Genomic DNA, 23,017 nt, shown 5'->3' on the forward strand with positions numbered 1-23,017 from the left:
TTAATTATTAAATATAAGGACTGCTGTAAGTTACAGTATTTCTAATAAGAGGTGGGGTCTTATGAGTTTGAATTCTGTCCAAATATAATTAAGAGTTGTCCTTTTCCAAAAAGTTAATGTCTAACTTTGGCAAAAACTCTGTTCCCTGTCCTCTTAAGTAAGTTTTTGCTGTGGTTTTTTTTTTTTTTTAAATGTGTTGAGTTCCTAGTGATATCAATTTAAATGTAAAGGACTATTAAAAGCTTTTTGGTCAGTTGCTCCCATGTGCATCTTCGTGAAGGCTCTTTCAGGGGAACTTGTTTTAGGCCTCAAATCAGGCTCCTGGAAATGCAGTATTAAAATTCTTGATTGTGAAATCCTGTACATTACGTGATGCTATTTCTGTCTGGTACCATAGCACCATGTACCGTTGCTGATTACTCGTAACAGACAGGGAAACTGAGGGCTTCATCTCCTTCACGTGTCATCATCCATATCTGTAAATGTCATAAATTTATGTTCTTATTCCTAAAATACTTGTGAAATTCATAGTGTTCTTCATGTTTCTGCTGAAATCTACAGACTCCTGCATTGATCATTTGGCTTCCTAAAGAAATGACTGTTAAAATAACTGATCACAGAAACAATATCCTGATCCTACTGCTATCAAAATAGGCTGTAAAGCTCCTCATATTGCCACAGGATGTTTCCTTAATTGCCTATATTTCATATCAGGGCAACTCTCCAAGGTAGCTGCATTGTTAAAACCATGTTCTACCTTGGCAGGTAGCACTGATACTCACCCCTGCTCCTCTCTGAAATAGATGAGTATATTTACAAGTTGTAGCAGAGCAACAGTCAAAGGGTAAAGTGTCAAAGTCTGTGGCTTTTTTTTTTTTTTTCCACTTACATGGGTAGTATTAGGTACAAGAAGAGAATAATACAGCAAAGGGTTTTGCACGTGTATAGATAAAGTGCCTTTAATTCTGTCAGGAAAGGATATTTAGAAATGTTGTATTTGGAAGAACTCATAAACTGCTACGTCAATTCAATTAAATGGTGTTTTTAAAGCTATGATTAGGTGACAGTCCTATCCAGTTAATAATTTTTTGTTCTAGCAATGAAGGGGTTTTTCTCGACTTTTATGCTGTGCAGTTTAATGCCTTAAACAGTATTTCAACAGCTCATATGATGATGTATAGCAAAGTGTTTAAGCTAGTGCAATGTTAGCACAATAGTTAAGCATTTATGCTGTTACCTTTGTAACTTAATCTAATACCTCTGCATTGCATTATGTTAGCTTTAGTATCTCTAGCATGATGCAGCGATACATGGTATAGATGTGCTTATAAAGGCCCAATTTAAAAAATAAATAAAAAAAACCCTAAAGAGCCATCATCCAAAGAACAAACTAATAAGGAAAACAAATTGTAAGAAAAAGAGAAATTTAAAGCCTTGAAACAATGTCCTAGCTTGCAACTCGTAACATCTTGGAAGAGAAGCCTATTTCTTCCCCTTTTATTTCACTTCAAGCTTACTAATTCATTGGGCCACTGGCAATATGTCCAAAGCAATTTTAGCAAGTGACAGTAGCTTTGGTTTCCGGCTGCTTTAGTGAGTGTGGTTTTTGGTTGTTGTGCATAAGCAGCTTGTTGTTATCTGAAAGAAAAGTTTGGAAGCTTATGCAGGCTTAATTAAAATCAATGAAGGATTTAAAAGTGAACACTGAAATTATTGCTGGAGAAATATAATTAACAAAGTAAATTGCATCCTAAACTGGTTCCAGATCAGCCCACAGGGACCCAGTGCCAGTCCTCACTGATGAGAAAACAAGAAATATCCTGTGGGAGCTGAAAGAAGGCAGCAACAAAACAGACTGGAACCATCCTACTGATGGCACAGGCTCACATTAAGAAGAGACTATTTAGTCACTTAGTTTTACGTGTCACCAGCAGCATTATTAAAAAATAAATATAATTCCTCCTCTTCTTGCTATTAAGAGTGTCTGCTTTGTTGTATCCAAAGCTACTGATTACCCATAATTTCCATTTCCTATCTGTGTGTCTGAAGAAAGGCTGCTAGAGAGTATGAAAAGCACATGAATTAAGCAAGCTATGCAAGCCTTTTTATGTTTATTACTTCAGATAAAGTATTCTAATTTCCCTATTTGGGATCTGTCAATGTCAGAGGAAATGTCTGCACCTGGAACTTCGTTAGCATCTCTAACAGACAGTATAGGGAATACAGATTTTCTTAATATCTCGACTGTGCTACAATGTAGATGTGATGACTGTCCCCCTCTGACTCTTGGAGAGTTTTAAGAAAAGAAATGCTGCTACGTGGTTTGCATGCTCAACAGTTGGAAAACAGAGTGCATGCAACTGTTGTCTGAGTCACATTATGAGAAATCACTTGTCCGTTGCAAGCTGCTTCATTATAACATCATTCCTTCCTTGGCAACAACCTTGTCTCAAGCCAGTCCTTGCTAAATTCATTACCCTTGCAAATTGTTCATGTTGATATCAGACTGTTTTCTGAAACCATGGCCATTGAAATAAACAGGTTCCCATGGATCTTTGTTGGTTTTGAATTGGGACCTAAATTTCTTCACTCGCTTCCCGCTCCTCCTTACAATTTTGGCCTTGGCTCCATTCACACCTTTTCCCTTTCCTTCTGTCAGTGTTGTCATTTGGCTGTGACATCCCCAACCTTCAAGCTTTTTCATGCATATGTTTGTTCCAGGTGTGAGCGGTGGAAAAGAAGTATTTAGGACTAAATAGTTTGCTTTTCAAATAAATCTTAGGAAAGAATTCATCAGAGGGTTTTTTTTCCTAACTACGTCTTGAACTGATTATTTTGTGACAAAGCATTGATTTAATTATGTGCCATGAAAAATGGAACAAACAGAAAATAAGTTTTGTTGTTTTCATGGAAAGTTTACCTTAAAAGTAGATATTTGATTTAATGTGGTTTAGTTCCATTTATTTTGAACAGTTGCTTCATGTTTCAGCGCATTGCAGTGACTATTCTAGACAGGGCTTTTATTTTAGAACTGCTACCCCTACCCCATAGTATAGGAATAATTTCACGTTATGTGTGTCATTTTGATTGTGGCATTCAGATAGGCTCCTAGTTCAGTCTGGAAAAGCAGCTTATTGTCCTTTCTTTCTAGTGTGTCTCCAGAAAATTATAAGGTAGCCAGAATCACTAGTGTGCAGTTCTTACTCTGCCTCACCAACCAGTCCTGATCTTCACTCTTAAAAAGCAGGGGATGAATAGGCAAGGGATTAGGGCCATCGCTGCAAATGCTGCTTCTCCTTCAAGTGTTAGTGGGTTCAAAGCTGCCTTGTGCTGCCAGAGACAATGTTGGTATAACTTGGTGGACAGGGTCTGCCCTGCAATTCCTGTCAGAAGTGTTTTAACTTCACCCATTACTGTACTACAAAATCTGTTCAAGCTGCAGTATAGCCTATAACTCTGCTTTTAACCAACCTGAAAAAAGAAAGCCAGACCTTGTAAAACTGCATCACGACCCTTGATGCCTGGGGCCACTTACCTTGAAAAATCCTTTTGTAGCTATTTACTTGAGTAGAAATGGTGACTTTTGATTTCAAGCTGCTGCACGTGGCAGTCTGGTACGTGCTTGCACATCTGAGAGCAGAGTCTAAAGGCTGTTGAAGAGAACTTGAATGGTAGCTATTTTGCAAATCAAAGAACTTAACTGGCTTGCTAAAAATGAGTGTGGTATTATATTGTTTCTTCAAATAAATGCTTATTAATTTAAGAGTTTAATTGGAGTGAGCTAGCTGCATAATTGTTATATCCTGAGCTGAATGGCAGTAGATGTGTAATTTCATATATCTCACTGGTTAGTTGCAGTGAAGCCAGATAAAACAAGGTGTCATTTGGCTATGGCTTAATAGTGCAATAAAAGTAAATTTCTATAAGCCTATTCTTTTTAACTGCAGTTTATGTTCTGCTTTCATTCCTTGCCTTATGCGGGGGAGGCATGAAATACAAAGGAATAAAAACATCTATGGAGTGTTGACTAAGAGTCTTAAATTCCACCTCTCAATGCTACACACTAAAGATTTTCCTTCTTTTGAGTAGATTTCTATGAACTGTGATTAGGAGGCATTATACACATTAACACATTTTACTTTCAGATTCCCATCCCCTAATTTCTACCTCTCTCACAAAATGCATTACAACCAGTATTTTAAGGGCAAAATTTTGTTTTTTAACCGATGGCCTGCATTTGTTCCTTGAGGGGTATTCTATAAGCCATTAGACCTGGAGACTTTTGGGCTTCCTTAATGATCAGAGCAATTATTATGTGAACTGTACACCTGCTTCCCTGTCTAAATCATACCCTCCTGCCTGTGACTACTGCTTCGTTTTCTCCACCTTAGCAGCTCTGAGCTGTATGTGGTTTCAAGTGTCAGAGCGCAGTTAGGACAGCAATGGCATTACTCAACTCAGTTATAAAAAATCTATGTCCACATTTTCAAGAAAAAAAAGTCTTCAGGCCTTCTTTGAAACAAGTTTTGTTCTTAGCCATCCTACTAAATTATTGGCTTCTTTTAAATAGTGATGTGAAAGAGAAGACATTTTTTACTGTGGAGGACACATGCTTGCACTGCCTGTAAACCGCCAGCCAGCAGCTTGATTAGATACCTAAAAATTTCTCTTTAAGGAGAGTTCCTGAGTTTTTACAATACTTTTTTCATGCTTCTGCAGCTGTAGCTTTTATGACTATTTTATTTGTTAATTCCAACTTCTAGTATGAACGTGGGCTTCTGATAACACAAAGATGAGAAAGTTGTGTGCTCAGCTGTGAAAATGTCCAAGGAATAATATTTGGCATTACTTCATATGTATTCACTCAACAAATAGCATAAAAGTTTGGTGGAGCGGCTTGCATCCTCTGGTACTTCTCAGAACTCAAAGTGCTTTAAAATCTAGACCTAGATGTCCAACTGCAAAATGCATTTATTCCAATTTTTATAAATACATTTTTCATCTATTTCCATTGCAGGGGGAGGGAAGGGGACAGATGTTTGAGGCATATATCTGGTTTTATACTACATGAAGTGTAACTCAAGTATTTCTTATCAAGCACTCTGGATATTTGGAAAGAGTAGTTGGGGTCATTTCGTTGTATGAGACATGCTGTTTTCACTGCTAGCTATGAGGGGTTTATTCTATGATCACTCTCGTTTATTGAGAAAACAGAATTTTGCTGGAAATGCAAATGGAGCACAAGTAATATCTATCCATAAATGTACATCTTAAAAGAGGGACACTGACACGTTATAGCAGTATAATTATCAATTATTCCTATAGGTCTAATTACACTTCATGCAGACCAGAAAAGAACGGTAAAATGAGGATTTTCTGTAGTAAATGATGTATTTGGTTTACTGCAAAATAAAACAGTAGAAAAATATCTGTGGAGTACTCCTTTTCCATAAAAAATTACATTTTAAAATCCATGTGATGGGCAGTTTCTAGTTTGGAGACAGAGTTTCACGTATATGCTTTAGTGACAGAAACCTAACCTCTTTCTATCACATAGTCTTGTTAAGACTAGAGAGATGGAAAGGATCAGAATTTTCATGAATCTCATATGACATGTTTTCCTTTCACAGGTGTTGAAAGTATTTTCAGGCAAAAATGCAGTACTGGCTAGGCAGTCAAGAAGATTCTCAAATATTTCTGAGGTTGAAATGTAGTTGTTGTGAAGTATAGCAGTGTTGGCATTTTGTTTTCTTTTAAATTTAGCCATTTTGGCAGCCAGTATAGCTATTAAAGGTCAGCTCCACTCACAAAAGCACTTTAAACTTATCAAATATTTGAAAACTAATAAAGGCACGGTTTTTATTCAGTGTTTCCCATTTAGATGTCTTTTTTTTTTTAATACATTTATGGTTTGGGGTTTTTACCTTGTAGTCATGCTATCAGGACGTGACAGTCAGGTTTCTCCTGGTTTTGTTTCTGGATTATGTTTTTTGAAATGAAATGTAAGTATCATTATTGATTTGCAGCTCCTTTTGGGTCACTCAGATTCTGTTGTGTTTGCCATTGTGCAGCTTATAGAAAAAAGTTCGCTGGGAAAGGCCTTTTCAGCCTTGCTCCTTTAGATGAGTGATCACTGAAAATGAGGACACGTGGTAGCTTTTGTCCCATCCATAGTGGTCTGGGAGGTTTGGTCTTGTTGATATGATCTGTATGAAATTGCCCATCTAATAGAGACACTTTTTGGTCTTTCAAATCCAATAATTACAGATGGCTATGAGCCATATTAAAATTGTTCTTCTTTTACACAGATAAAAAAAGCTTCTTTTAGAAAAACTAGTGCAGTTCTTAAGATGCAAAAGGGAGGACTGAGGACTCCCATCCTCCAGCTCCAAAATGCAGAGCTACTGTCCTCTGCTACCAGAGGCTTGGCATTAACAAGGCATGGTTCAACTTTGAAAAACTTCTGAAATGAGTTCTCTGCCTGTTGATGATTCCCTCTGTATGACTCTGGTCAGAGGGTACTATATGTGGCTTTTTGTTGGGACCATACTGACTTCTCTTTTTCTGTTCTTCAGCACTGCTTCAGTGTTGCCCTCTGTAATCACTTGTCTTCCTGGACATGCCAGAATCTTGCCCACTGCAAAAGCAAACACCAGCACAGGGTTGGTAGGCAGCTTACTGGCGCATTTTTCACTAATGCATAACTGTCTGATGTGCTCATTAATTGTGTTGCAACTGAACAGCAATTCTGTAGGAGAATGATGGTTGTGTTGCAACAATTAAGCTATTCATTTTGATAATATAGTAAATAACTTTGTTACCTCAGTACATTAATGTAAAATTGAGACAGTGTGAAAAAAGATTCTGTTTAGCAAGCAGTCAACTTGTCCTTTAAGCCAGCAGGCACTGAAAGTATATTTATTGGACAGCAATGTGAAACAGGTGGTCTCCAAAGATAACAATGTACCAGGAGAAGCTTCAGTTAGAAGAAAATGTAAGGAGTAGCAGAAAGGAGAGCTCATTTTGAATAGGTTTACAGAGATCTTGTCATGTCGTCATTATTTTCTGGGGTAGACTAGCACTCCTATTAATATTTTCACTTCAAATAATCCAACATCATTCCTTCAGTATGTTTGGCAGGTTTGGGTTTGTTTAGTTTTTGTTTTGTTTTGTTTTGTGACTGCCTTTCTCTAAGCTAATGTCCCTAGCTTCCACGCAACTGGAACTGCACACCTAATAATATTGTGCTTTTGAATCATAGAACAAAAGGTCAGCCAAAAGACAAATATTTTGTCCTCACGTGTTTCTGTGCAAGTATTACCATGCATTCTTTGGTCTCATATTTTGGAGTAATGAGATGAGTCCTGGCATGACAGAAAGTCACACAACTTGGTGGAACCCCATCCCCACAGGCGAGTCAGCACAAAAGCCCCAACCAGCTCAGCTAGCATCTCTTGTGCGTTGATACCAAGAGAATGGAGCTTCCTTCACAGTTCCTAAAGGTGATGAACTAGGTGGGTTCAGTGTATCCTGAAAAGTCTACTTGGGCTATTATGGAATGGCTATCCTTTTGTGGGGAAAGAGGTAATAGCTGATTCAGGCAGACAGCCTGTGTCCAGACATAGCTTATGAGAATTTATCTACTCAGCACAGTATTGAAATGTGTCCTTATGGGGCCACAGTAAGATTATAAATTAACAAATAATTTCATTGATTTGGATAATTCTTTGGCAGAGGGAAAGAAAAAAGAAAAAAAAAAAAAACGCACCACCACCATTTCTGGGAATGTGGGGAAATGCATCTGATTATGCATATTCTTATATATGGGTTTTTTTTATATTACATCAGGATTATGAAAAATGTGAGTTACTTGTTTAAAATGCTATAAAGTCATGGTAGTCAGCTGTATCAATCCATCTTTGAGTATTACAATTGTAGATGTATGACTAGACAGAATAAAGGGTCATGTTACTAGAATGTTGCATGTCATAAAACTACGATGAAAATTTTCTGAGTTTTCTGTTGAAAGTTTTTTTTTTTTCCCCTATTCCATTTCCAGCAATAATACTGAATTTTAGTTGCACCTCTGATTCTGTTTGTGTTCTTTCATGACCTCTCCTGGAGAATTTTTCTGCATGATCATGGATGTTTAGTGTTTTTTGCTGTCTGAAAGTAGGAGCAAAGGGCATTGATCAAGTCATCAGCTTTTCAAAAACTACTGTTTTTTCTCTGTTGAATTTAGTGACATGTGTATCTCAGGGTTGTACTTGCTTTCTCTCCATTAGTTTCTTCATGATGTACAACATCAGATTTCAGTTTTGGACAGATGAATCAATGAATACATTCTTGATCTTATTTCATTCATCTCTGGTTATATCAAGTCGTCTTGTCCTGTTGACAGTCTCAGAGCTCCAACCTGATTTGTCTCTTCACTTCCTGTCTCTAGTCACTTCATTGTCTTCTTGCTGTTATTTTACCTTCTTCTGCACATTGTTTTTATTTAACAATGTTTCCATTCTGGAGCCCATTTCTGCCTATATTTCAGCGTATTTTCAAGCTTTGAAACAGTGGTTGAAACAGAACCTTTTAGCTGAAACCTCAACATTATCTCTTCAAAATCCTTAGGAGATTTGTTATTGACTTCGGCAAGATTGGGAGTCAATCTGTGATGCAGTTTAGCCTCATCCTCCTATTGTGTTCCATCATTAACTGAGACTGAAAGCTGTTGGATGGCAGGGCAATTCTGTTTATGGAATGCTTATGCTAAGCCTTCACAAAAAAAAAAGTCTGAATCTCTGATTGTGGACTCTGTATGGGACAGCCATATAAATAATCATAGAAATGTTGAACACTTCAGATTCAGAAGGACTTTCAGAGATCACTGTGTCCAGCCCTGCACTCCAAGCACAGGGCTAATAAATTAGTCTTGCCTGAAATATTTATTCCTTCAATATATTTAAAATATACAAACCAGGGAGGTAGATATTTAATTTAAAATCAATATTAGAGTTGCAATAAAATTTGGAATTAGGTACTTAAACTTTACTTTAAGCATTTCCAGTAATATTAGGGAGGTAGAACCAGAGAATACACTTAAAACAAGGACCAGGGAAAACTCGCTAGTACACTGATATGCAGACAAGAATTTTGCAACATGAAATGAGCAAACTGTGGGCTTCATAAATATTCATCTGACCTTCCAGTTCAGCTGTAGTCAGAGGGTAAAAGCCCTTGTAGACTCAGTGAAGCAAGGCAGATCACAGTCATATGAGACAAGGACCTATTACGTTTCTGTTACTGTTTGTTCCACATAATTTCCATAAGATTGCAGGAACTTCTTTAACAGTTAAAGTCATCTTCATGTTATTAGCCTGATTCACTCTTTTTGTCATAATCAGATGTTATGTGATCCTTGGATAAAATTACAGAGCTGAGGATAGCTGTATGAAGCTGTTTTCATAAACACAGGAATTTTCAGGTTATTTGTTTTGATTTTTCTAAAAACTACTAACTACTGCCATTTAGTCCCGTTTTTCTGAGCATATATTGACTGGTCTTTACCATAGAAAGAATTAAAGCCTGACTGCTTCCCTGATTGACTTCATGAAAGCAAGCATAACTGCATGAAGCATTTTTCCTTTCACCTGCTCAAAGAAATGAATGAATTGAAAGCACTGGCCTAAAAGCCTATTTTGTGTCACAACACCTATAAGCAGGTTCTAGCCCAGCAGTTTCACGGCAATAAACCCAAGGAAGAAACAAATAAAATGTTGCCTCTGTAATAAGTGAGCAGAGAAACTTTAGGGAGACATTGAGTAGAAGAATCTCATTAGAAGAGTTGATTGATATCCATGGAAACCTTCTCAACCTTGTAAGAAGGTAGAGAAAATAAATAGCCATAAGAAAAATTACTGAATAGGACTTAGTGCATTGTTATCAGTTAACTGGATGATTAAAATGAAGGAACATTTAGATTTGGGCCCTCCTCTAACCCATCAGCAAAATGAACACGGTGTATGTATGAATTTGTAATGTGATGCGCATTTTTTTGTGGGAAAAGTTTCCATGGTAACACAGCAGAAAATCGATAAAAGAGTTGTGGTGTGATCTAAACAGTGCCTCACCTCCAGCTAAAGTTTGAAGCAGTACGAAAACAGTATAGTTATCAGCAAACTGCAGACAGTTTGTGTAATTCAGCTGGCCGCTTAATTTTATTCATGGATGACTCGCTAACTTCATCCTGTAAGATTGCCCTATTCTATAACTCTAGTTTCTCCAACAGTACAATTTAAGAATGAAATTATTGTGCCCCATGGGGCAGGTGATAACAACTTCAATAGTCAGGCAGTAAATACAAAGGACCATGACTGGATTAGTTTAGCAGGTCTGCTAGTGTTTTAATGGCTTTGATCTCCATTAAATATTCTGTTTCCTAGTATATCAGCTTGATCTCATTAAACTGCTGAGGTTGGAAAGATAATTCATGAAATGCTCATTTACAGAATGATGCTTTTTCAGGCAGAATTTTTTATTAGTCTGAAAATTAATGGATATATCACAAAATATATGCATAATAGCCTTGCATGCATTTGTCTTCAGTCAGTCATAGAGAAGGTAAGTTTTAAACATAAAAGAATCACAGAATCACAAAGGTGTTGAGGTTGGAAGGGACCTCTAGAGGCCATCAGGTCCAATCCCTGCTCAAGCAGGGCCACCTAGAGCCAGTTGCTCAGGACAGTGTCCAGGCAGCTTTTGAGTATCTCCAGGAATGAAGACTCCACAACCTCTCTGGGCAACCTGTGCAGTGTCACCCTCACAGTAAAAAAGTGCCTTCTGATATTCAGACAGAACCTCCTGTGTTTCAGTTTGTGCCCATTGCCTCTTGCCCTGTCACTGGGCACCACTGAGAAGAGCCTGGCTCCATCTTCTTTGCACCCTCCCTTCAAGTATATATATACCTTGATGAAATCCACCCTGAACCTTGTGTTCTCTAGGCTAAACAGTCCCTTAATCATCTTTGCTGGACTGTCCTTGCTGGAGAGTCCTTCACTGGACTCTCACCAGTAGCTCCATATCTCTATTGTGCTGGGGACCCCAGAGCTAGACACAGCACTTTGGATGTGTCCCAACATTACTGGCTCATGTTCAACTTGGTGTCCACCAGAACCCCCAGGTCTTTTTCTGCAAAGCTCCTTTCCATCCGATCACGCCCCACTATATACTCTTAAAAAAGAAAAAAAAAAAAATCCCAAACATGAATTCTGAGCTTCAACCAATATTCAGATTACTCAATAGCTCATAAATGCTGGAGTTACGTGTCTCTGTTGGTGTTATCAAACCTTAAAATGATAGCTTGCCAAACTGTATTAATTTAATGGTATGGTCTTATACTTTTGCTCATAAAAGTATAAAATAGACAAAATCAATTACTCCACTTGAGTTATACCAACTGTAACTTTGAAGCAGCAATGAAAATTGATGTGTAAGATCAAATTTCAATGGAAATGGTATGCTATAAATCTAGCTGCAGACTCTTGTTGTTTTAGAACTTGAAGTAAAGACACCTGACTGCATCCAGCAGTGATGGGAGGCATCTCACAAAGCTTTGCTTCAACTGTTGGAGCTTTCTTGCTATCATCAAAGGTAGTACATTCACCTGACTTGCATCGCCTAATTTTCTGAAAACAGACAAAGAGCAAAAAACAACTGGCAGTAGAATATTATAGTATATCTAGCTATATACTTCAATGGGTCTCATTCCACTGATTTTGTGTACATAGCACATGCTCTTATGATGCCAGAATTAGAAATATTAAAAATTAAAATCCATGGAATTAAAAAGCCTGCAAAAGTTCAGAATGCCCTTTCTTTTTCTTCACAAAAGAAAAATTTTTCCTTTGTGCTTGTAAAAGGTTTTTGTTGGCAACTTTTTTAATATTTTCAAATGGTGTTGATTGACTTTATCAAAACAGTTTAGTTTTGTAATATATCTGTATCTCGACACAGTTTGTTTTGATTCCGTTTGATTGCATTTGGAAAGGTATTCCTCATCTGAGGTCCTGCTACTGGGAAGGAGGTATCACTTTCATTATTATATATAGTAGAGGCTTTGTTATGCAGCACTACTGTAAAGAAAAGAAAAAAAAAAAAGAGGAGTACAGAGCTAGCAGGCACTTAACTGATTAACATTTAGTCTCAGATGAGGATATAATATGTCACACTGAGCAAAGATCATTTCCAAACAAACTGAAGCTCCAGGAATAGGTTACTTAAAATTGGATTCTCCATAGCCATGTAATGAAAGAAAAGCTTGACACAGCAAAAAGCAATATGTAGAGCCAGGAGAGCTTTCTATGAGACTCTTTATAACAGGGTAAACATAAGGTAGTGCTGAATGTGAGAGTATTAATTTTAATGTCCCATCAACTCCCTTCCCTGGAAAGTCAAATGATAACATGGCGGGGAAGTTTCTTATGCAGCTTGATAACAAATATCTTACCAACCAGGACACAATTTTTCTTCTTATTTATATGCTGTTTCAGAAGTCACGGTCACTGCCAGAAGTAAATCTTCATAGCAGAGCATTGTAGCAGTACAGCACATTTTCACTTTGCTCCTGGTATAAGAATTCACTCCCATTAAGAGGCTATTGATGAGAAACCAAGAGCAGGTCATACCTGATGAGCTGAAGGAATATATTACCAGCAGACCTTCACTCTAAGAAATGGGGTAAGAGTGAGTTACACTTGCTTGAAGGTAAATGATTTATCTCAACCCTGTAAGGTTCTCAGATCTCTGGTAGCAAAGGCTGTAAATGTGCCAATAAATAAAATGAGCAAGTCCTTTGTTGAAGTGCAGTGTCAAAATACGTGAGATGGAAGATGTCATCATCAGGAGACTTAGCAGGACGGAAAATGCACAGCAATTGGACATGTGTTTGGAGCAGCAGCTAAAAGCAGTTTATGTGAGCTTGTAGTCTGCTGTTCTCGCTAACTTCAGTAGCATGCTTGATACAAGAGGAGAAATAGGTATTAAATGTTGTAGAAAACAATTAAATTAAAAAATCCACTGTGTTTTTTAATACTGCCAAAATCTCTATGAAGTACGCAGGCTTCATAACACAGATAATTAGTTACAATCAAAAGAGTCGCTGTTAGGTACAGAATCCCTTCCCCTACACTTTTTGCAAAAAATCCCTCAGTTAGAAATGTGTAGTTAAAATTAAGCACTGAAGTTCAGAAAAGGTATGAAAATTCTTGCAGAAAGTCAGTTGCAGAAAAGGGTACAATTCTAATCTGGAGATCAGAAAGTCTGTTTCATGGGGAAAGACCCAAAGTATTGAAAATATGCAGCCTTGAGAAAGAAGAGAGAACTTGATTACAGAGTTTAAGTACTTGAAAGACCAATGCAAGTGCCTCAGGAAAGACCTGCTCAGATTAAGGAGGATGGCAAAGCAAAAGACTTTGAATTGTGACTTGTTGAGAACTGACAGTAAAGGGAAAATTTATCTCTGAGCACAAACAGATCAGTAGTAGTGAAAAGTCAAGATGAACTATTCAATATATGCGACTGAGTAGTGAGCAGTACCCTGCAAAGGGCTAAATCTGCAACATTGTATCTTAAATTCCTTTCTTCATCAGCACTAAAAGGAAGGAAAAGCAGGAAGTACTTTGGTAAATCCTGCCAACTTTTATTAAGGTATCAAAAGATGGGCTGAGTTCTGTCTTTCCTGGCACCTCATTCAGAAAACATTTGGCTGACTATGTGTAAGATTAAAAGGGTGTGAATCTAGTGAAGAGTTGCACCCAAGAACTGCATGAATTAGATAAGTCATATTACTTTTGCCCTGTGTTCTTTCTGTGCAGTCAGTTTTGCTAAAAGTGGATACTATCTACTGTGAATAAGAAACATTGTAGATGCATATGCAGATTTTCCCAGGGAGTCCTGGTCTATGAACACAGCATGAACAAGTTGGTTTTATGTGTGAAATTTAGACAGAGTTATGGAAAAAGGCTCCTTTTTCCTCTGCATTCTCATGGAAATGAAGCACTGATATCATAATGGGCTAGTTTAGATCAAAAGATGTCATTTCCCAATGGTAAGTGCCAGTGAGATTCCAGCTTTTTTTTTGCTAGAGGCCTGGCAAAACTATGTCTGGGATATCCAGGAAGCAAATTTGTCACTGGTTATAATTCATGGCATGATTCCATATGATTTCACACATGATTTCGTTATGAGCTTTCTCGCGAACATGTTATGGGAGAACTTGTGCATTACGTTTTATGTTGCTAACTCAGTGGGAGCTCAGCCATAGGAACCAGCCATATCGGGGTGTGAGTTGTGTGCACTCTGTCAAGACAGATGCTTCTCTAAAGCACATACCCACCAGGTCTAAAGTTGTTTGCTGAGTTTGGCTAATGTGCGTTTTGCGGTAGTTACATTTTGTCCTCGGCACTTAAAAATAAAAAAAGCATCATGCAGGAGTTTCATTTGAGCTTCATCCAAAAAGAGCTCCTACTAGCTGATATTGGTACTTGTTCTACAATGTATGAGTTTTCCTAGCTTATTAATTTGCAGGTCAAGTAAAGGGGCACAACTCACATATCGTATAAGAGGATGAAATGTGCAAAACCAAGCAAATGACACATTCCCAAATAAAAGGTTAAGTGTGGCTGAAAAAAAATTGTCACTGCAGAAATGTTTTTGACTGCACATTTCTACTCACTTTGAAAGTGAGTTGTTATACTGAAGAGAAATTGTGCAAATAAGTCATGTTTTAGTGGAAAAGGTGCTCCACTGTTTACTGTCCATGTAGACTTCTGGTATACTAATCTTCACAAAAAGCACCCATGTTTAAAAACAATTAACAAGGGAGAAACAGAAGTAGAAATCAAACCCATGGTAACAGAAGCAAATGTATGAACCTGTAACACCAACATACTGACTGACTAGTGCAGTCTGTATGAAAAATAGCCAACTTTAGGAAGTGAGGTGAAATAAGGAAAACCATTTGTCATCTTTAATTCTAAAAAGAGAAGAAGCACCATCCCTCTGCCCAAATTAGCTTGCCAGCCTTATTGGCTTTTCTGTATTGATTCTTTTAAATATGGTCTCTGCTTGCTCATTTCAATACTTAGAGAGAAAGAAAGAAAATATCAGTATCATTGTAGAGTTGTTGTCTAGCTAACGATAGTATAAACATGACTGAAGAAAAAGTTTTTACAAGATGTCTTTTCTACCTAAAATGTCGATATATGATCTGAGCTTTATAGATCTTCGATTAAATACAGCAGACAAAAGATTCTTTTTGATATTGTGATTCTTAAAGAATTGATAACCTTTGTGCAATAAAAACTCTCCCTCTCTCTCTGGAGGTGGAAGGAAAGATGGAACAGGAGACATAGCAGGAGAGATGGAGCACTCTTTGAATTAAAACACATATTTACTTACATAGTCAATGGAATGAAAAAGGCAATTCAGAGCACCTAATTTAGCCTTGTCCATTAGATGCCTCTTAACCTCTGCAATAGGATTCCCTCCTCAGAGTAGGCCCTTTCTCCCTCCGCAGTCTGGAAATGTGCTGTGAGAGCAGCCAGTGCCAAGTGTGCAAGGATTTCCTCTCCCGTGCTTAGGCGAATGTATGATTTCCATCTGCCAGAGGTGTAAACACAATTTTTTCTTGTGGTTGGATGGAAGGCCTGGAAGCAGCCTGAGGCAGGAAAGTCCCTAGGCATGGCTGAATTCTTTTCTATGAGGCTGTTTAACAAAATGGGAAAGACTGGCCATGGCATTTGGCCACTTGTGCTGCAGGAGATATTTGATTGCCAAGAGGACTTCATGTGAATGTCTCATTAGGGCTGAAGGGCCACCCTGAATCGGTGCTCCTAGATATCAACACAGACCTTTAAGGTAGTAACTTCAGTGTGTAGAAGCTTAAATCTAGTTTCTAGTACTATATTCCATGTATGGCTGAATGGTAGCTGTAGACTTTTCCTGAATACCATGGTAATATTGGCAGGAGCTGTAGAGATAGGCATTATCCTTTGTCAGAAAAAATGTGTAGGTGGAAAAACACACTAGCTATCAAAACAATTAGCCCTTTCATACACTGTGAGCATCCTAAATATTGACTGAACTCAATAGGTATTGATGGTCCTTCAAGCCTTTGCAGTCTCAAGCCCTTAAATACTTTTATATTTGCTAAATATGAAAAGCCATCTCTGCAACTGGTAGAATATTCAGCCCTTTAGAGCTTTTCATTTGATTGTGCTACCAGCCTTTGGTGAATAACTGAAGCATTACATTTAGTCATAAAATGCATGGATTGCTTATAGGCTTCACTGTAAATGTGTATTTATTTTATTATTTTCATGAGTATATTAAAAACTGCATTAAAATTTAGTTTTGATACTTAACATAAATTGAATAGTTGAGTTCCCTCTTTTTTGTGATTCCGCCTTGTGAATTCATCAGTCTTATTTCAATAGGGGTATTTTTAATGGAGCTTAGTCCTTCTACTATTTTTATAGTTTATGTAAGTGACTAGAATTAGAGGCATACCTGCATTTTTTCTATTGAGAAATGGCTTCGCATTCATTTAAATCAAATTTATAAGCTATTGGTTTCAACATGGTGGGGTTTAATGAGTTTTCAAAAGCTGAAATAAAATGTGGGGCTATGATTTCTTAAGAACCAATGTATCTTCTGCCATAGAGAAACATATCTCTTGAAAGACAGATTTATGATCCTAAGTTTTCTGGTTGAGTGTTTTTAAGTATCTTGTTATAATCATAATATTCCTTATTTATTTATTTATTTATTTATTTATTTATTTATTTTACTGGCTTATTTTGTGGCTGATCTAGTGCTAAACATTCAGGTCCAGAATTTTCTTACCAAGTGATTGCTTCCTCGTGCCTTATCACTGAATCTGTGCATTTGCAAATGAGAAGAAGATCTATCTCTAAGGCTTGTCTCTTCTACTGTCAGAAACATCTTTCTGTCACTGTTGAGAAAGGGTTTTTAGCTGTTGCAGTCCTGCAGGCTGATTTCAGTTCAGGCAGTTGAGTTCCATTCAGTCATCTCCATCCTGGAACTGAAGAAAAAGGTAGAGTCTAACTAGCAGGTTTACACTTCCTTTACACTTGCAGAAGTACAAATTTTTGTTAGATGTGATTTAGGCCAAAAATTTTAGAAGTTTGAGGCGCAGTGGATTAGCCCACTTAAAGTCTCAAGTGGAAATTGAAAGCTCAAAGAGATTTTCAAAGTGCCATTAATCATACTGACTTGTCTAAGGTTAGAAGTTCATAAAGACTTTGAATTGGCATAAGCCTGCACAGCCAACAAAAGAAACAGTTTCACTTGCTGCTGACCCTGCCTGCTACTTTTAGGGCACTGTCCTTGTGATAGCAGAAGTGCTTGTGCTGCAATACAGTGAAGTGAAGTAATGAAGCTTTTCTTTTCTTATTTCTGCTGGCTTAGTTTTCAGTCCCTTGGTAGGAGGGATGTGAAAGCAGGTAAAACGATTGGGGACAGTATGTTGGACGAGGATGTGGTTTTGCATCACCTTGGTGTGTTCATTAAACAAGCTAAAGAACTGAGAAGTTGAATTTCAATGGGGAAGTGCGAGTCTAGTCTTTGGAGGCAAAAAGACTGTGGCATGAAGATCATTAGTGTCAGATTGGTGACAACCCCTTTCAAGGTTATAAACACATAGTGGGCTTTTATTTTGGTGTAAGCCAAGGGTCTGGTGCCAGCCAGCCATACTGTACACAAAGGGAAGGCAATCCTGTTCTGTGATGGGGATTTCAAGGCAGTTTCCCCAAGACAGTAAGAAGGGGAAAACTTTCACTTCTGGTACCAACCATCATTTCAGCAAACAGCTTCAAAGAAAGCAATGAGCCATGGTGCTCTGGTGACTGCTATTTGGATTTGGGCACTGCCAGAGCAGTCCTGTTTCAGCCTTTCCCTCGGGCAGCTGCAGAAGGAAGAACAGCAGCAACATCATGGATCTGTACATAGTTTCACTCATATTGTGGTATACCTGTACCAAGCTTTCTTGCATTGAGAGCTTCGCTGGTCTTAGTTGTCATCTTACATTATTTGCTTGAGCACACGCAGATAGAATCAATGTAAGTCACACCAATCACAAAATTGGCAGAAATCTTCAGCGGTGATTTTTTTGAAGTGTTGCCCATTCTGCATAATGCCAGAGTTTGTGAGAAGAGTAACAAGCTGTAGTTAAAGCTCATCTGCAAATAGAGGAAGATGAGCAGTGAAGAGAGAATTTAGGGACAGAAATATGAATGTTCTTGAAAATCCCTGTTGCACTTGCCTCTTATGCAGTGTTTCAGGAGACAGGAGAAGAGAGTTGATGTGACCATTTGGAAACTGCCTTTCCCTGAGCCAGATATCTTATTGCCAAAGAGGCCACAAGCACCAGTGTAGTTCAGGAGATGATATCTGTCAGCCCTCTAGTCCAGTAATATCACTGAGTAATAGATATGGAGGTGATCACAGTGCATTTGACTTGATTGCTTTCTCAGTGTGTTGGTCCTGTTGATCAGACATGTCCTAACCATTATCTGTGCTGCCAAGAAAAAATATTATTTTATCACATTGTATGCCAGTGTAAATCACACTCAAAGTTTTCCTTCTGTCACTTTGATTGATGTAGGAAGTTGCATGGCATCCTTATCTTCCACAACTCCTTCCTGACTGATACTGTACAAGAAAGTCTGGATGCCCATGATGCTAGGTCTGTTAAGATCAACAAAGTCACTGTGCTGCTCTTGATCATTTGAGGTGTTGACTTCCTCATCAGCAGTCCCTGAGCTCAGAAAGCTGTGCTCTGGCAATGTCAGGAATCTCTAAAACTTCACTACTTGCTGCTGTAGTGATTAACCTATGTCAGCAGAGTACAGATGAACCTGGGCCTGACCCCTTATCAGGATCCTGTTTTTCTGAAGTGTCTTATATAATGTTTGCATGATTAAAAGGGAACAGATAGTACCAGGATTGCACTACCCTTTGTATTTACATTTCCAGATGAATCAAATCTCTGCGGGGACTTTACGTAGACTCAGTTACAAAATCTTGGTTACTCCTAGCTATGACTTGCACTGCATATATGCATGGTATAACTAGTAATAGAGGCTACAAGCTGGTTCCTCCTTGCTTCATTTTACCAAATGTATTTCTGGTCAGAACAAATCATGACTGTTTTTATGTATTTGTATGTCCACAGTGAATTTTAAAAAAATTGTAACCATCAAGTATTGGCCCAATAAGCCAGAGAGAGTATCCAGGGAAGATGTAAAATAACTACATCCAGATGAGCAGGTTCCCAGGCTAGGGACTCTTCTGGGGAAAGACCTAGGTCACGTTATGCACTACAATTCTTATAAAAGCCCTCATGGCATGACAGATGCAGAGGCACAAACTCTTTGGTCCGTGATGGGGCAAGGGAGCTGAGGCTCAGTGTAACTGGCGTTGGAGGGGAGAATCTCCTGGTCCAGTGGTGGCCCACTAAGTCCTGTGACTTTTGCAGAACAGCCAGGTGTGGAAGAGGCCCTGGGTACTTGGTTAACATCCACCTTCTGCTTAGTGACTCCTTTCCCATGATAGTCATCATCTGCTGAATCCTCTTTAAGCTACTCTCAAGTCTTTGCTCTAAAGTTTTGCCTAATATACCAGGGCTTCTTCCATGTTTTTTCCCCAGGATGTAAGAACACTATCTGGAGGTCTGGGATCAGAAAATTTGTCCGCAGAATTTTTACTTCAGCATATCTCCTGGTAATATCCAGACTACTCACCACTCTCACAGCTCTGGTTTTTCTTTCAAGAGGCAGAAAACTTTTGTGCCTCTCTGTCCTTTAGGTTGATTGATACAGCTACTCATGGCTTCAGTCTGCTCCTCAACTCGCTTATCTGTATAGAGAGCCTGCCTCTCCCCTGCAGTCACATCTACTTTTCCCAATCTTATTATTGTCTTCAGCGCATGCATTGTTTATCAACCCTATGATAAGAGCCAAACTGCCTTCTCTCAGAAACTACCGCAAAGTGTCCATGCTCTGAAAGCGATTACAGTTCCAGATAAGAAGCAACTGAATACACCCTGTGCAGAGGCAGAGAGCAGATGAAGTGAAATCTGTATCAGTGTTTTAAGCTATCCCAGCAAGAAGTGTTTACAAGGATTCAAATGAACACCAACTTTACAAACCACTCCTGCTCGAAGTTGTAGCCAAAGGCCAACACTGTGGTTTTAGTTTCCTCTGAAGAAGTTAGTTACATATGCCCAAACCACTCCTCTTTTCTTCTTGTTCTGTCACCATCGCATTCAAGCACAAAATAAGAACATTCTAGGTGTTCCTATCTATGTTTGTATTTAATTCTCATGTATTAATTTCCCATGCTAAAGAAATCATTGCAGTCCCATCAGACCAAAAACATCCAAGAGAGAATTGCTGAATGCTCTGCAATGACCTCGAAGGGGAGCGGTCTGTAGCTTTTAAACACAGGTAGTCCAGGTGTTGCTGGACAGCATGGTGTCATGTAATGGTGAGGACTGACCATTGCAACTGAGTCCCCAAAACAAAGAGGATGGACACCCAGTTGTGTGAGCAGATTTTCAAAGAATGAATAGTACTGATGTTCAGCATTGTGAATGTTCTTTGTTGTCTAAGTGCCCCAAAGAGTATACTCAGGGTGGACATTTGAAATCTTTTCCTGCTGCCTTGTTCTTAATTTCTTGACAAAGATCATCAGATCCTGTGGTGGGAAAAAACATTATTTATTCTTCTCTGTTAAGAAATAACGGTATATGCGCCTTACCAAATGAGATCATGTACTCTAAGCAAATAATTATGTTACTCAAAGAAGGAATATTTTAGAATGTACTCAATTAGCTTTTTCTATCACTTGGTTCGCTATTTTGTTTGATCACTGAAATCTGACGTATCGGTAAATATGGCTTCTATTTCTGTATATGATTTGACAAAATTGATCTTTTTAAAATATTCTCTATTTTATGCAATAAGTCAGTTCTTGCTATCATGACAATAGCTATCACTGTAAACAGGTATATATAATACATATTCCAATATTGCTGTGCACAGGACAAATAAATAACAATATTACAAATAAACCTTTTAAACTTTCATCTGAGAGAGCAGTGGCGACACCCAGTAGTATGGGTTGTGTGGGAAAAATTATTTTCAGAAACTGATATTGCGAAGTCAAGAGGCAGTTTGCTCAAGAAACATGAGGAACTGCTAGTCTGTTGTAGTATCAGCATGATCTTATCCTGCTATTTTTTTTTTTCTTCTTGTAAGCTTTGCTAATATCAGTCTGAGGGAGTAAATTTCAGGGGTTGCACCTCCAAGCTGTTGCTTTTTGCTGCTCATTATTGCTGAGTGTGTTGCAATGTGTGCAGCACCACCCTGTTGTTTTGAGCCACTTGGAGGTGATATTCATATCTGCCTCCTTACCTGGCCTACAGTCTTTTAAATCCAGTCCACAGCCCTCTTGCTCAATCTCCAACTCACTGAAACACTGGCTTATTTTCTGATTGTCTTGTTATGACTTGGTGTTGCGTGCAGGAAAGAAAATTCATTTCACCATAGCCATGAATGTGTTGCCATACTGATGACAACTTGTGAAAGTAGCAGCTTTTGGGGTATAAAATTTGGACAAGGGTAAAAGTAATAATGAGTTCCCTAATGAAGATATGGCAGCCATGACAGCAGCCAGAAGGATGCCAAGCCATATGTCTATACACTTTCAAGGGAAATCAATAGAACCTGCATTTTTTTTGTACAAGCTGAATGAAGTAAAAAAATTCATAAGTTCTCCATTTTTCCCCTGCTGCCATTCATGACCTCCAACAATGAAAACAACTGTGAGTGCAGGTGGTAGCTGAAAGCAGTTTTGTTCCTGCATCTGCCTGTGCATGCTTCCTGAATTTAATCTTTCAGGAACTTCATTTCTTAAAAAAATAACAGAATGTGAACAAGACTATATTTTGCCTTCTGAGATTTCATGGGAGGCAAGATTTTCTTCTTGCATCTTGGTGGTTTAATCCATGCTCTCCATTTTGTTATTCGTTCAAAAGGAAGTGGGTAAAATGCTCATGGAAAAAACTGTCACCAGTCTTCTCAGGCTGTCATCTGACGGGAAGAGCAGCCTATTGTGTCTCATGCAGTACACAGACATTTTCCACCACAGCATGATGAAATGGCCTTATCCTCATTACAGCTAGTGTCTGTCTAAGGCTTCATACATTAAGAGTAGTCTTCTAGATTTCCTGCCATAACTTTTTTCTTTTGGATGGGTGATGAGTCATGAGGCTACAGTTATGCTTCACCAGCTCCTAATGCTGAAAGGAATGTTTTCTTTGGGCAGAACCTAAATGGCTTTTTCTTGGCAAATACCATCCAGCCACATGTGATGATTACTTTTAGTAAGTCTAAACATAATTATGTTGTAACCTACCCTTTGGTTTAGGAGGCAGGGATCACTGTTTATGTACCCTATAATTACATGATATTTACCACAGATACCCTATTGCTGCTTGTAACTCACTATATGATTAAATGATCAACATTTATCATCAGAGTGAAGTGTGTATTGCATGATACATCTTCCATAAAGTAGAACAATATTGTAACTTAAGTTCTCAGTCCTTTTTAAGTTAATTTTTGGTCTAGCTTAGTCTAAAGGCATTTTCTGTTTACTTCTTATGATTCTTCCTCATATTTAAGCTCATCAGGTAATTTTTGGAAGACTCACACAAAACATTTGCAATCTGAGTCATTCAATCAGAGTTTTTTTCAGATCATGTAGCATGACATACTGAATTTATGAAAGGTGACCCTTGCAGTCATTTGTAAATGTCTGAAAGACATGAACCACATGTGTTTTTATATATATTATACTGAGGCATAGAAACGCAAACCCAGTTTATGCTTGTGTTAGCACACACTCTCTTATGTTTCAAGGCATCGGAATAGAATTTACT

General features: G+C 38.2%; 1 protein-coding gene across 1 annotated transcript in view; it reads left to right on the forward strand.

The window, feature by feature from the left end:
* Positions 1–23,017, forward strand: part of PLXDC2 (plexin domain containing 2) — a 278,901-nt gene that overhangs the window by 165,798 nt on the left and 90,086 nt on the right. The window lies entirely within an intron of this gene.

Source organism: Nipponia nippon, unplaced genomic scaffold (genome assembly GCF_047370975.1).
Source record: "Nipponia nippon isolate SJK-2023a ecotype South Korea unplaced genomic scaffold, ASM4737097v1 scaffold_1, whole genome shotgun sequence".
Classification (NCBI taxonomy): domain Eukaryota; kingdom Metazoa; phylum Chordata; class Aves; order Pelecaniformes; family Threskiornithidae; genus Nipponia; species Nipponia nippon.